The sequence below is a fragment of the Nyctereutes procyonoides genome, unplaced genomic scaffold (assembly GCF_905146905.1).
Source record: "Nyctereutes procyonoides isolate TBG_1078 unplaced genomic scaffold, NYPRO_anot_genome, whole genome shotgun sequence".
NCBI classification, from domain to species: Eukaryota; Metazoa; Chordata; class Mammalia; order Carnivora; family Canidae; genus Nyctereutes; species Nyctereutes procyonoides.
Window position 1 is genome coordinate 27,826,187 of NW_026575052.1, and position 15,316 is coordinate 27,841,502.

General features: G+C 42.4%; 1 long non-coding RNA gene across 3 annotated transcripts in view; it reads left to right on the forward strand.

Annotated features, from left to right (window-relative positions):
• LOC129513609 (uncharacterized) overlaps nucleotides 1–15,316 on the forward strand; it is a 44,944-nt gene that overhangs the window by 3,809 nt on the left and 25,819 nt on the right. For 2 of the 3 annotated variants that reach the window (XR_008665267.1, XR_008665269.1), the window contains exons 2-3: nucleotides 12,685–13,519; nucleotides 13,606–13,721. This is a non-coding gene — a long non-coding RNA (uncharacterized LOC129513609). The remainder of the gene's footprint in view (nucleotides 1–12,684; nucleotides 13,520–13,605; nucleotides 13,722–15,316) is intronic. The other variant, XR_008665268.1, reaches the window with a different exon arrangement.

Sequence of the window (15,316 nt, forward strand, 5' to 3'; positions counted from 1 at the left end):
ATTCCCTTTCACTATTATTCATATTCCCCAAATGAATGAGAACATACACTGTTTGTCTATCTCCGATTGACTTACTTCACTCAACATAATACCCTCCAGTTCCATCCATGTTGACGAATGGTGGGTATTTGTCGTTTCAAATGGCTGAGTAATATTCCATTGTATACATAAACCACATCTTCTTTATCCATTCATCTTTCGTTGGACACCGAGGCTCCTTCCACAGTTTGGCTATTGTGGACATGGCTGCTAGAAACATCGGGGTGCAGGTGTCCTGGCGTTTTACTGCATCTGAATCTTTGGGGTAAATCCCTAACAGTGCAATTGCTGGGTCATAGGGCAGGTCTATTTTTAACTCTTTGAGGAACCTCCACACGGTTTTCCAGAGTGGCTGCACCAGTTCACATTCCCACCAACAGTGTAAGAGTGTTCCCTTTTCTCCGCATCCTCTCCAACATTTGTTGTTTCCTGCCTTGTTAATTTTCCCCATTCTCACTGGTGTGAGGTGGTATCTCATTGTGGTTTTTTTTTTTGAATTTTTTTTACTTTTTTTATTTATTTATGATAGTTACAGAGATAGAGAGAGGCAAGGCAGAGACACAGGCAGAGGGAGAAGCAGGCTCCATGCACCGGGAGCCCGACGTGGGACTCGATCCTGGGTCTCCAGGATCGCGCCCTGGGCCAAAGGCAGGCGCTAAACCGCTGCGCCACCCAGGGTTCCCTCTCATTGTGGTTTTGATTTGTATTTCCCTGCTGGCAAGTGATGCAGAGCATTTTCTCATGTGCATGTTGGCCATGTCTATGTCTTCCTCTGTGAGATTTCTCTTCATGTCTTTTGCCCATTTCATGATTGGATTGTTTGTTTCTTTGGTGTTGAGTTTAATAAGTTCTTTATAGATCTTGGAAACTAGCCCTTTATCTGATATGTTATTTGCAAATATCTTCTCCCATTCTGTAGGTTGTCTTTGAGTTTTGTTGACTGTATCCTTTGCTGTGCAAAAGCTTCTTATCTTGATGAAGTCCCAATAGTTCATTTTTGCTTTTGTTTCTTTTGCTTTCGTGGATGTATCTTGCAAGAAGTTACTGTGGCCAAGTTCAAAAAGGGTGTTGCCTGTGTTCTCCTCTAGGATTTTGATGGAATCTTGTCTCACATTTAGATCTTTCATCCATTTTGAGTTTATCTTTGTGTATGGTGCAAGAGAGTGGTCTAGATTCATTCTTCTGCATGTGGATGTCCAATTTTCCCAGCACCATTTATTGAAGAGACTGTCTTTCTTCCAGTGGATAGTCTTTCCTCCTTTATCGAATATTAGTTGACCATAAAGTTCAGGGTCCACTTCTGGGTTCTCTATTCTGTTCCTTTGATCTATGTGTCTGTTTTTGTGCCAGTACCACACTGTCTTGATGACCACAGCTTTGTAGTACAACCTGAAATCTGGCATTGTGATGCCCCCAGATATGGTTTTCTTTTTTAAAATTCCCCTGGCTATTCGGGGTCTTTTCTGATTCCACACAAATCTTAAAATAATTTGTTCTAACTCTCTGAAGAAAGTCCATGGTATTTTGATAGGGATTGCATTAAACATGTACATTGCCCTGGGTAACATTGACATTTTCACAATATTAAATCTGCCAATCCATGAGCATGGAATATTTTTCCATCTCTTTGTGTCTTCCACAATTTCTTTCAGAAGTGTTCTATAGTTTTTAGGGTATAGATCCTTTACCTCTTTGGTTAGGTTTATTCCTAGGTATCTTATGCTTTTTGGTGCAATTGTAAATGGGATTGACTCCTAATTTCTCTTTCTTCAGTCTCATTGTTAGTGTATAGGAATGCCATTGATTTCTGGGCATTGATTTTGTATCCTGCCATGCTACCAAATTTCTGTATGAGTTCTAGCAATCTTGGGGTGGAGGCTTTTGGGTTTTCTATGTAGAGTATCATGTCATCGGCGAAGAGGGAGAGTTTGACTTCTTTGCCAATTTGAATGCCTTTAATGTCTTTTTGTTGTCTGATTGCTGAGGCTAGGACTTCCAGTACTATGTTGAATAGCAGTGGTGAGAGTGGACATCCCTGTCTTGTTCCTGATCTTAGGAGAAAGGCTCCCAGTGCTTCCCCATTGAGAATGATATTTGCTGTGGGCTTCTCGTAGATGGCTTTTAAGATGTCGAAGAAAGTTCCCTCTATCCCTACACTCTGAAGAGTTTTTTTTTATATAAATTAATTTTTATTGGTGTTCAATTTACCAACATACAGAATAACACCCAGTGCTCATCCCGTCAAGTGTCCCCCTCCGTGCCCGTCACCCATTCACCCCCACCACCCGCCCTCCTCCCCTTCCACCACCCCTAGTTCATTTCCCAGAATTAGGAGTCTTTATGTTCTGTCTCCCTTTCTGATATTTCCACACATTTCGTCTCCCTTCTCTTATATTCCCTTTCACTATTATTCATATTCCCCAAATGAATGAGAACATACACTGTTTGTCCTTCTCTGATTGACTTACTTCACTCAGCATAATACCCTCTAGTTCCATCCAAGTTGAAGCAAATGGTGGGTATTTGTCATTTCTTTTTTTGTTTTTAATAAATTAATTTTTTATTGGTGTTCAATTTACCAACATACAGAATAACACGCAGTGCTCATCCTGTCAAGTGCCCCCCTCAGGGCCCATCACCCAGTGACCCCCGCCCCCTGCCCTCCTCCCCTTCCACCACCCCTAGTTCGTTTCCCAGAATTAGGAATCCTTATGTTCTGTCTCCCTTTCTGATATTTCCCACACATTTCTTCTCTCTTCCCTTGTATTCCCTTTCACCATTATTTATATTCCCCAAATGAATGAGAACATACACTGTTCCTTCTCCAATTGACTTACTTTACTCAGCATAATACACTCCAGTTCCATCCACATTGAAGCAAATGGTGGGTATTTGTCATTTCTAATGGCTGAGTAATATTCCATTGTATACATAAACCACATCTTCTTTATCCATTCATCTTTCGATGGACACCGAGGCTCCTTCCACAGTTTGGCTATTGTGGACATTGCGGCTAGAAACATCTGGGTGCAGATTTCTCGGCGTTTCATTGCATCTGAATCTTTGGGGTAAATCCCCAACAGTGCAATTGCTGGGTCATAGGGCAGGTCTATTTTTAACTCTTTGAGGAACCTCCACACAGTTTTCCAGAGTGGCTGCACCAGTTCACATTTCCACCAACAGTGTAAGAGGGTTCCCTTTTCTCCGCATCCTCTCCAACATTTGTGGTTTTCTGCCTTGTTAATTTTCCCCATTCTCACTGGTGTGAGGTGGTATCTCATTGTGGTTTTGATTTGTATGTCCCTGATGGCAAGTGATGCAGAGCATTTTCTCATGTGCATGTTGGCCATGTCTATGTCTTCCTCTGTGAGATTTCTGTTCATGTCTTTTGCCCATTTCATGACTGGATTGTTTGTTTCTTTGGTGTTGAGTTTAATAAGTTCTTTATAGATTTTGGAAACTAGCCCTTTATCTGATATGTCATTTGCAAATATCTTCTCCCATTCTGTAGGTTGTCTTTTAGTTTGTTGACTGTATCCTTTGCTGTGCAAAAGCTTCTTATCTTGATGAAGTCCCAATAGTTCATTTTTGCTTTTGTTTCTTTTGCCTTCTTGGATGTATCTTGCAAGAAGTTACTGTGCCTGAGTTCAAAAAGGGTGTTGCCTGTGTTCTCCTCTAGGATTTTGATGGAATCTTGTCTCACATTTAGATCTTTCATCCATTTTGAGTTTATCTTTGTGTATGGTGCAAGAGAGTGGTCTAGTTTCATTCTTCTGCATGTGGATGTCCAATTTTCCCAGCACCATTTATTGAAGAGACTGTCTTTCTTCCAGTGGATAGTCTTTCCTCCTTTATCGAATATTAGTTGACCGTAAAGTTCAGGGTCCACTTCTGGGTTCTCTATTCTGTTCCTTTGATCTATGTGTCTGTTTTTGTGCCAGTACCACACTGTCTTGATGACCACAGCTTTGTTGTAGTACAACCTGAAATCTGGCATTGTGATGCCCCAAGCTATGGTTTTCTTTTTTTAAAATTCCCCTGGCTATTCGGGGTCTTTTCTGATTCCACACAAATCTTAAAATAATTTGTTCTAACTCTCTGAAGAAAGTCCATGGTATTTTGATAGGGATTGCATTAAACGTGTAAATTGCCCTGGGTAACATTGACATTTTCACAATATTAATTCTGCCAATCCATGAGCAGCATGGAATATTTTTCCATCTCTTTGTGTCTTCCTCAATTTCTTTCAGAAGTGTTCTATAGTTTTTAGGGTATAGATCCTTTACCTCTTTGGTTAGGTTTATTCCTAGGTATCTTATGCTTTTGGGTGCAATTGTAAATGGGATTGACTCCTTAATTTCTCTTTCTTCAGTCTCATTGTTAGTGTATAGAAATGCCCTTGATTTCTGGGCATTGATTTTGTATCCTGCCACGCTACCAAATTGCTGTATGAGTTCTAGCAATCTTGGGGTGGAGGCTTTTGGGTTTTCTATGTAGAGTATCATGTCATCGGCGAAGAGGGAGAGTTTGACTTCTTCTTTGCCAATTTGAATGCCTTTAATGTCTTTTTGTTGTCTGATTGCTGAGGCTAGGACTTCCAATACTATGTTGAATAGCAGTGGTGAGAGTGGACATCCCTGTCTTGTTCCTGATCTTAGGGGAAAGGCTCCCAGTGCTTCCCCATTGAGAATGATATTTGCTGTGGGCTTTTCGTAGATGGCTTTTAAGATGTCGAGGAAAGTTCCCTCTATCCCTACACTCTGAAGAGTTTTGATCAGGAATGGATGCTGTATTTTGTCAAATGCTTTCTCTGCATCTAATGAGAGGATCATATGGTTCTTGGTTTTGCTCTTGCTGATATGATGAATCACATTGATTGTTTTACGAGTGTTGAACCAGACTGTGTCCCGGGGATAAATCCTACTTGGTCATGGTGAATAATTTTCTTATGTGTTGTTGGATCCTATTGGCTAGTATCTTGTTGAGAATTTTTGCATCCATGTTCATCAGGGATATTGGTCTGTAATTCTCCTTTTAGGTGGGGTCTTTGTCTGGTTTTGGAATTAAGGTGATGCTGGCCTCATAGAATGAATTTGGAAGTACTCCATCTCTTTCTATCTTTCCAAACAGCTTTAGTAGAATAGGTATGATTTCTTCTTTAAACGTTTGATAGAATTCCCCTGGGAAGCCATCTGGCCCTGGACTCTTGTGTCTTGGGAGGTTTTTGATGACTGCTTCAATTTCCTCCCTGGTTATTGGCCTGTTCAGGTTTTCTATTTCTTCCTGTTCCAGTTTTGGTAGTTTGTGGCTTTCCAGGAATGCGTCCATTTCTTCTAGATTGCCTAATTTATTGGCGTAGAGCTGTTCATAATATGTTTTTAAAATCGTTTGTATTTCCTTGGTGTTGGTAGTGATCTCTCCTTTCTCATTCATGATTTTATTAATTTGAGTCTTCTCTCTCTTCTTTTTAATAAGGTTGGCTAATGGTTTATCTATCTTATTAATTCTTTCAAAGAACCAACTCCTGGTTCTATTGATCTGTTCCACAGTTCTTCTGGTCTCAATTTCGTTGAGTTCTGCTCGAATTTTAATTAACTCTCTTCTTCTGCTGGGCGTCAGGGTCGATTTGCTGTTTTTTCTCTAGCTCCTTTATGTGTAAGGTTAGCTTTTGTATTTGAGTTCTTTCCAGTTTTTGAATGGATGCTTGTATTGCGATGTATTTCCCCCTCAGGACTGCTTTTGCTGCATCCCAACGATTTTGAACGCTTGTATCTTCATTCTCATTAGTTTCCATGAAATTTTTTAATTCTTCCTTAATTTCCTGGTTGACCCTTTTATCTTTTAGCAGGATGGTCCTTATCCTCCACGTGTTTGATGTCCTTCCAAACTTCTTCTTGTGATTGAGTTCTAATTTCAAGGCGTTATGATCTGAGAATATGCAGGGGACGATCCCAATCTTTTGGTATCGGTTCAGACCCGATTTGTGACCCAGTATGTGGTCTATTCTGGAGAAAGTTCCATGTGCACTTGAGAAGAATGTGTATTCAGTTGAGTTTGGATGTAAAGTTCTGTAGATATCTGTGAAATCTATCTGGTCCAGTGTATCATTTAAAGCTCTCATTTCTTTGGAGATGTTGTGCTTAGAAGACCTATCGAGGGTAGAAAGAGCTAGATTGAAGTCACCAAGTATAAGTGTATTATTATCTAAGTATTTCTTCACTTTGGTTAATAATTCGTTTAAGTATTTGGCAGCTCCCACATTTAGGGCATATATATTGAGGATTGTTAAGTCCTCTTGCTGGATAGATCCTTTAAGTATGATATAGTGTCCCTCTTCGTCTCTCACTACAGTCTTCGGGGTAAATTTTAGTTTATCTGATATAAGGATGGCTACCCCTGCTTTCTTTTGAGAACCATTTGAATGGTAAATGGTTCTCCAACCTTTTATTTTCAGGTTGTAGGTGTCCTTCTGTCTAAAATGAGTCTCTTGTAGACAGCAAATAGATGGGTCCTGCTTTTTTATCCAGTCTGAAACCTGCGCCTTTTGATGGGGTCATTAAGCCCGTTCACGTTCAGAGTTACTATTGACAGATATGAGTTTAGTGTCATCATGATATCTATTTAGTCCTTGTTTTTGTGGATTGTTCCACTGAACTTGTTCTTAAAGGGGAATTTTAAGAGTCCCCCTTAAAATTTCTTGCAGAGCTGGTTTGGAGGTCACATATTCTTTCAGTTCCTGCCTGTCTTGGAAGCTCTTTATCTCTCCTTCCATTTTGAATGAGAGCCTTGCTGGATACAGTATTCTTGGTTGCATGTTCTTCTCATTTAGGACCCTGAATATATCCTGCCAGCCCTTTCTGGCCTGCCACGTCTCTGTGGAGAGGTCTGCTGTTACCCTAATATTCCTCCCCATGAAAGCCAGGGACTTCTTGTCTCTTGCTGCTTTAAGGATCTTCTCTTTATCTTTGGAATTTGCAAGCTTCACTATTAGATGTCGAGGTGTTGAACGGTTTTTATTGATTTTAGGGGGGGATCTCTCTATTTCCTGGATCTGAATGCCTGTTTCCCTTCCCAGATTGGGAAAGTTTTCAGCTAGGATTTGTTCAAATACATATTCTGGCCCTCTGGCCCTTTCGGCGCCCTCGGGAACCCCAATTAAATGTAGGTTTTTCCTTCCTTAGGCTGTCATTTATTTCCCTTAATCTGTCTTCATGGTCTTTTAATTGCCTGTCTCTTTTTCCTCAGTTTCCCTCTTTGCCATTAACTTGTCTTCTATGTCACTCACTCGTTCTTCCACCTCGTTAACCCTCGTCGTTAGGACTTCTAGTTTGGATTGCATCTCATTCAATTGATTTTTAATTTTTGCCTGATTGGATCTAAATTCTGCAGCCATGAAGTCTCGTGAGTCCTTAATGCTTTTTTCTAGAGCCACCAGTAGCTGTAGAATAGTGCTTCTGAATTGGCTTTCTGACATTGAATTGTAATCCAGATTTTGTAACTCTGTGGGAGAGAGGGCTGTTTCTGATTCTTTCTTTTGAGGTGAGGTTTTCCTTCTAGTCATTTTTCTCAGTGCAGAGTGGCCAAAAACAAGTTGTATTGGGAAAAGGAGAGAAAGAGAGAGAAGGAAAGAAAAGAGAAAAAGAAAAAAGAAAAAGAAGAAAAAGAGGAAAAAAAGAGAAGAAAAAGAGAAAGAAAAAGAAAGAAAGGTGAAAAAAAGGGGTGGGGTGGGGGAAGCAATCAGAAATCAAATAGAAAAGAAAAAAGAAAACAAAACAAAAAACACGGGGGAGTATCTTCTGATGTTGTAGACTTTAAGTCCCTTGACTTACCCTGGAACTGGTCCGTCTAGCTGGTCTTCTGGGGAGGGGCCTGCTGTGCTGATTTTCAGGTGTTAGCACTTGGGGGAGGCTGCTCTGCCCCTGCCTGCTGCAGGGCTCAGCGGGGGTTGTTTACCCCGTGAGGCCCCAGGAGGAACAGCCACAGTGGCTATGGCAGCTCTGGAAGCCTATATTCAGCCCCCGCAGGAACTACGGGGCTCTCCGTCCGCAGGGCCTGGAGGCTCCGGGGCGGGGCCGCTGATCTGCTCAGCTCGGGGCAGGAGTGTCCTTGCTGTCCTGGGCCCTCCCGGCCCCTGGCTGTCCCGGGGGGAGGCCGGATCCTGGGCTGTGTCCCGGCGCCTTGTGCTCCGGGGCCTGCGCTGTTGGATTCGCGCTCCCGGTCGCGCAGCCGCCGCTCTGCGGAGCCGCTTGAGCCCCTCTGAGTTGCCACGCAGCCCCCTCCGCGGAGCCGACGCCCGAGCCCCTCCGAGCTGCTCCGGGCCGCCCTGCGCGCTGCAGCCCTTAGGGAGCTCGGCGCTCGGCGCACAGGTGTCTGGTAGTGTCCCAGGGAGCCCGAGGGCATCCCCGCCCTCCTGGGTCCTGCTCTAACTCCCTGCAGGCCCCTTTCCGCCCGGGAAGGTTGGTGCAGCTCCTGCTTCTCTGGGACGGGGCTCTCCTGTCCTGGGGACACTCGCCCCGGCCTCAGCCCGGCTCCTCGCGGGGCCCCTCCCCCTCGGAGGCCTTTTGTTTCTTTATTTCTTTTTCCACCGTCTTCCTACCTTGATAGAAGCGCGAACTCTTCTCAGTGTAGCTTTTTTTCTGGTTCCTCTGTTCTGTTGTGTATTTTCTGTTACTTTCTCTTTCATAGTTTATTCTGGATTTTTTTTCAGACATATGAGTCTCATTCTTTTTCCAGTTGGATCCAGTTTGTTATGAAACCCATCCACTAGATTCTTACTGTGTTTCCTGTAAGTTTGGATTATATGATTTACATTTAATTCTTTTTAATAATTTCTAGTCCTCTGATTCTCATTATTGTCTTTTATTTACTTAAGTATGTTTTACGTTTTATGTTTTAGATACTTATTTTAGATTTAGATGTATATTGGGTTCTGATGACTTCATTCCTGTATATCCCTCATGAGTCTGTTTCTCTGGGATTTGGGCCACATTATCTTGGAATGCCATGTGTCTTTCATGAATGGAGGGGTAGACTTCTACATGAAAAGTCCCTGAAATAATTTGAGGCCATGGGATGTACAATCTTCCAGACAGGACTTCTGTTTGCTTCTAACATGAATGAGGAATACTAGCAGTCTCAGATCTCTTCAGTCCAGTTCTTGGATTGAAGGTGATTGGAACTGGCCCTCTGTCCTTCTGAGGGGCAGCCTAATTTTGGTTTTGCTTTTCTCTGAGGGTGTGTAAGCCCTTTGTGGTCTCATCTGAAAGCATGGGTGTTTGCCCCGGCTATTCCTTACCACTAATCATTTTTGGGCACGGAACTCTGTTTTTATACCCTCACTCCCATAGGAATAGCTTTGCTGAATTTCTTCTTCAAGTCTTATCCACAGCATCATCTTGAAGCAACAGATCCCCCCCCCCCCCCAGGGAATAGCCTCCTCAGTACTTGTATCGTTTCTTGTCTTGGATTTGGCCCAGTGGTTTTTTTTTTTTTTTTTCATTTTTTAGCTCTGCAATGCCGTCTAAGAGTTGCTTCTCGATATTCTATCCAGCTCTAATTGCTCTCAGCCAGAGTTAGTTTGCATTGCTTAGTCTGCTATTACTGGAGATAGAAGTCTTACCTTGGTCGCCTGCTGGCGGGGACCCGGGTGGGATGGAGGAGAGCTGATAAGTGAGCAGAACACAGATGGACGGAAGACCTAGGGCCGACAAGGCAGTTGCAGGCAGGACTCAGGCCCCCAGAGAGCTGCCCCCCCCCGCCCCCAGGCTGTCACCCCGCAGCCCCGGACGCTGGGGCAGAGGGGCGGCGGGGCAGGCCGGCTGTGGGGGGGGGGCTGCTCTGCTGTGCTCAGCATGTGAGGATGTCTCCTGTGGACAGAGCCTGCCTAGTGTCCCCACGGGCGCTCGTCGGAAAGGGCCGAGTACCCTGTCTTCCTCAGGGAGGGACCCCGGGTTTTCACCTTGTTCGGTTTTTCTGGAGGCCCCTTAGCTGCGCTCATTGGTAGGGGGTGAGATGGGAAGATGGGAGCCTCTTAGGAAAAGGCAGAAGAAATGGATTCAGGGGGACAGGGGGAGGCACCCAAGAGGGGCTGGCGAGTGCCGGCAAGCTTGCGGGTGGCAGTGGACACCCCCTCACTGCAGCCTGCTTGACCCCTACACCCACCAAAGGTTCTCAGGTTGGGGGTGACCACCAGGAGCCCAGCCCATTGGCAGACGCGTCCTGGAAACAGACCGAGTGACGAGTGACGTTCCCCTAGAGCTCAGCCGCCTCGGTGTTAGCACTGTGCTGAGAGCAACAGGCTATGCAGCCCGACCCCCAGGACCCTATTAAGGAAATTTCTCTTACGATATCTATGACTTTACAGAAACATGATAAAATATGCATTTGTGAACAAACTGACACATTTCACTATTCTCTGTACCTGGACCTTCTGAAATTCAAGAGGTGTCCGAGAGTATTCTTTCTTCCATGGCAACCATGGTCATTTGCATAAGTTCAATAAGAATCTGTTCTCCTTGTGACAGGACATCACTGGAAACATTGGTTATTTTACCAAGACTTTGAGTGGAAAATCGTATTTGAGGGACATGCATAGATTCAGGTATGACCAAACCGCTCTAAGGACTAAGGTTGAATTTGTGAAACTCAGATATGACCAAACACCTTTGAGGAACTAAGGTTGGATTTATGAAACTCGGATATGGCCAAACAGCTTTGAAGAACTAAGGTTGGATTTATGAAACTCAGATATGACCTAACAGCTTTGAAGAACTAAGGTTGGATTTATGAAACTCAGATATGACCTAACAGCTCTAAGGACTAAGGCTGACTTATGAAACCTGCCGCCACAAAGCCCCTTGGAACTGCTGGCCCGATGCCTGGTGAGAGTTCCCAGCAGCCTCACCAGTGAGTAAAGACTGTCACTTCTTGGCAGGTGCAGGAAACTCAGGATGCTTTGGGGACCTCGTGAAAAGGAACTCCCCCAAATCCACAGGTATTACAGGTCCCACCCCCTGGAGACACCTTTTGCTGCCAGGACTTCCAGCCAAGATTCCTTTGGACCACACATGCGGTCTCCCCAGCCTCTCGCAACTCCTACAGGTGTGGGCCCTGCTGCCCCGCCTTGACCACAGATGGGGCCCCCAACGACCCCGTGCAGGAGCGGAAGTTACAGAAGACCAGACCTTTCAGCCTCGGCAAGCTCAAAGATTTAAGGGTCAAAGCTGTTCAGGGGAGAATGATGTGGGAAACAAAGGCAGAAGAGCAATGAAATGTCCTCACTGCCTCCAGTGCACTGATTCGTCCCCAAAACAGGCAGGGATCTTCCCTTCGGAGCTCAGCTGCCTCGGTGGTAGCACCCTGCGAGGGCTGCCGGCAATTCCAGCCCAACCCCAGGCCCCTGGGAGTCTACTTGAACATATAAAAATTCCTTTGGAAAAAAAATATAAATAAATAAAAATTAAAAAAATAAAAATTCCGGGATCCCTGGGTGGCGCAGCGGTTTGACGCCTGCCTTTGGCCCAGGGCGCGATCCTGGAGACCCGGGATCGAATCCCATATCGGGTTCCCGGTGCATGGAGCCTGCTTCTCCCTCTGCCTATGTCTCTGCCTCTCTCTCTCTCTCTCTCTCTCTCTCTCTCTCTCTCTGTGACTATCATAAATAAATAAAAATTAAAAAAAAAATTAAAAAAAATTCCTTTGGAAACTTCCTGTGTCTCTAAACCCTGAGTATGGCAGATACACACCCGAAGGGTCTCCTGACTCAGGCTAACAAAGAGCTTCTCCCAACAACAGGCAGCCCCCTCAGGGCCCGGAGACCTTGCTTCCAAGCACCTGGGAGGCCTGTGCTGGCCCTCACCCCGCCCCAGCCTGAGAGTCTGTGATGGGCGCTCTGGGGACCCCGGGGCAGCCCTTCCCGCCCTCGGATCCTGCTTCTGCACTTTAAAAAACCACCTTTTTGCACCCAAAAAAAAAAAAAAAAAGAAGTCTTACCTTGGATTTTTAACTATTAGATAGGTTTATGTTTCTTTGCTTTTGGTTCCATTTCAGTTGTTTATCCATGGTTCCTATTTATGTCTGGTTTATAAATCATTCTAACAATTGAATGAAATTACCAAGAATTATACTTGGAATCACAATGGCTCAATGGATTCTCAATTTCAGTATCTTAAGTTTCTGTTTCATTTTTTAATTTTTGACAGGGAGAGAGAAAGAGAAAGGGCCCAACCAAGGGGAATGTCAGAGGGAGAGGGAGAAGCAGATTCCTCCCTTTGCAGGGAATTCAATGCAAGGCTAGGTCCTAGGACCCTGGGATGATGAACTGAGCCACCTTTGGGCACTTAACCAACTGAGCTACCCAGGCGCCCCAATTTTTTGCTTTAAATTACTGTCTGGTTCAATTTTTACTCCTCTTTATCATCTCTTTAACGCCTGAAGATTTTTGTTTACTTGATAATCCAATTCTGAATAACCCAGTACTATATCATTAAAGTTGATACCAAGTGTCCTTTATTTAATGAGGGTATTTTATCGGTATGCCATTAACTTTTAGCTGCTGGGAAATTTTATGTAATGTCTAAAGATTACACTAATATGTACATGTCCATGGAATTGAGTAAAATTATCTGATGTGAATTTTCTTTCTAGGATAATTTCTTCATGGGTAGTAAACCCGAAAGAGACAAAACACAAGCTACCTACTGGTGGTGATTCTGTACGTAGGATAAGCACCATTGCTTCAGCCATTGCAGATGCATCAGTGAGTACTGATCCTTCCCAACTTCCGGCCATGATCAAAGCACTTTCAAATGAAACTAGAGAGACGACTTTTCAGGAGGATAATGAACAGAAGGACTATTCCGCTGAGTCTCATTTCTTGCCTAGTTGTATAGGAAAAAGTAGTGGCTCCAGCATGTTTGATATGGTGAAATACCTTACCAGAACAGAAGTTAGTAGATATGAATGTGGACTGGAAGACTTTTCAAGAGCCAGTAGTACATCTGATATTTGGGATTTATCTTTGCCAAAAGAACAGACTACACAAAACATCCATACAGTGGACTTGGGTGCTACTAATAAAACCTTAGGGGAACCCAGAAGAAAATATAGTATTTACTTTTTATGGTGAAAATGGAAGAGTGAGAATCAGGAATCATTTAGAAAAAACTTTCCATGTTCAATTTTTACAAATAGAAAAGAGAGTGAACATATGGTAGTTGACATGAAGCCCTATCCTATTGACACCAAATTAACAGATATTGGTAACCGTGTAACAGCCCCATCGGTATCCACTCCAAAATCTGATAGTGATTCATTAGTAAAGAATCTCGGCCTAGCATCTGTTTGGCTGTCAGAAAAGAGTGAAAAAATACCAAATAATGAAGAAAATCAGAGGGAAATGAATGTGCTAGTGAAGCAAGCAACAGTGAAAAACATGTGACTTTCATTGGAAAACATTGCATAGTTGCACCTAAGAATGTTGGTAAGTGTTGAAGTAATTGTTCATGTTCATAGAATTAGAAGTGATTGTGTTGTTGTTCTCATTGAAAAATTACACTTTTCTGATAGGTTTGCAAAATCACTCTCCTGAATATGGTGGACATGGCTGAGGAAGGTAGCTTCAGATCTTCCTCTTCTCCACTGAATCATTCTCCTAGTGAAATTTCTGGAACAAGTTTATGAGGGTAGGTACTTACCTTTCTTTTTTTCTTTAATAAAAATACGTGTTCAGTATAAGAAAATTGGAAAAAGTGTAGAGAAGAAAAATATCACTTATAGGTTCACTTCTCAAAAGTAACCATTGCAAATATTTTTTTGAATTTGTTTCAAGCCATTTTTTCTCTGCAAATTTTTATAGTTTCTTATTTTCACTTATTATAATGACTGTATTTAAGAAAAGTAATAATGTTACAGTCTATATCGTGAATCAGACATGGATTATTTGATGCCCCTGGTGAGTAGGGGTTGATACTATATTTTCTTACGTTTTGCCATTTTAGTTTATTTATTGTCTGTTTTGCCATTTGAGATGAACAGCTTTGCCTATAAATTTTTTTTAATGTTTCATCTGACTTCCTAAGGCTAGATACCTAGAGGTGAAATTATTAGCACATTATTTTCTAAATAGGTCTTAAAGACTCATGTTCTCACCTCAGTGTATGAGAATATCCGTCTCGCTGTTGTCTTATCAGCATTTGAAATAGCTTAAAGGTTTAGATTTTTTTAATCTTGTAGTATTAATTTGAGGTTTTAAGCCTTGAGATTGGTAAATACTAGAAGAATACTGATACTTCATAGATTTTAACTGAAGCTGTAAACTAATTTAACCATCAAGTTATAAGGACTTTTTAAAGTGTCATATTTTAATTGGCCATAATTTGCATTATTTGAAAATTGTCTACACATATAGGTATATGCGTGTGTACCTTTTGAACAGTGTAAATTCATTGCTTTATGAAATGTCTACATGTGTATTTGCGTGTAGATGCACTCGTGCACCTGTGTGTATTTTCCTTCGTTACTCTGTCCCTTGTCTGCTTGTTCCCGAATCCCTTCCCACCAGGGAACTGCTGTTATTAGTTTCTCAGGTATCCTAGAGTTTCCTTATGCATGCATAACCAAGTATGAATATATATCCTTACTGTGGATGTTTGGCTATATAAGGTTACTTATTACAGCTTCATTTGTATTATCCTCATTTTGGTCATGTGAAATTGGTCTGTAGGGCAAGTTCTCAGAAATGAGATTTTTGGATCAAAGAGTATTTGTATTCATGTTCATATTAAATTAGTACAACCACTCCATAAAGGTACTTACTTAGTTTTCCTACAACAGTTTTAGAGAGGGCCTGTTTTCCTATGCCCTCGGTTTATAAAAGGTTTTGGATGGTTTGAAGATATATAAATCTTTTGGGTGGTTGACATTTTGGTAGGCAATGAAATAGTATCTCGGTATAACTTTAATTCAAATTGTTGGGCTGTGATTGTGAGCATGATTTTCTCCGTATTTGCTATGATTATCCATGTTTGTTGCTCCTTGTTTTTCATGGATTTTTACTCTTTTTTTGGCCTCCATTTCTTGGAACTCTTGATGTATTAGGGAGAATGAATAGCCATTTTTAAAGAAGGAGTTATAGTTCCTAGTCTTAAGAAAAAAATTTTTTTTGGTTTTACAATGCTTGTATTTTTTGCCATATGGAAAGTTTATTATTAAATTTCCCAATTTGTCTTTCATGTTTTTTTTTCTTTTAAAGCAGGCAGGGAGGGAGAGAGAATCTTAA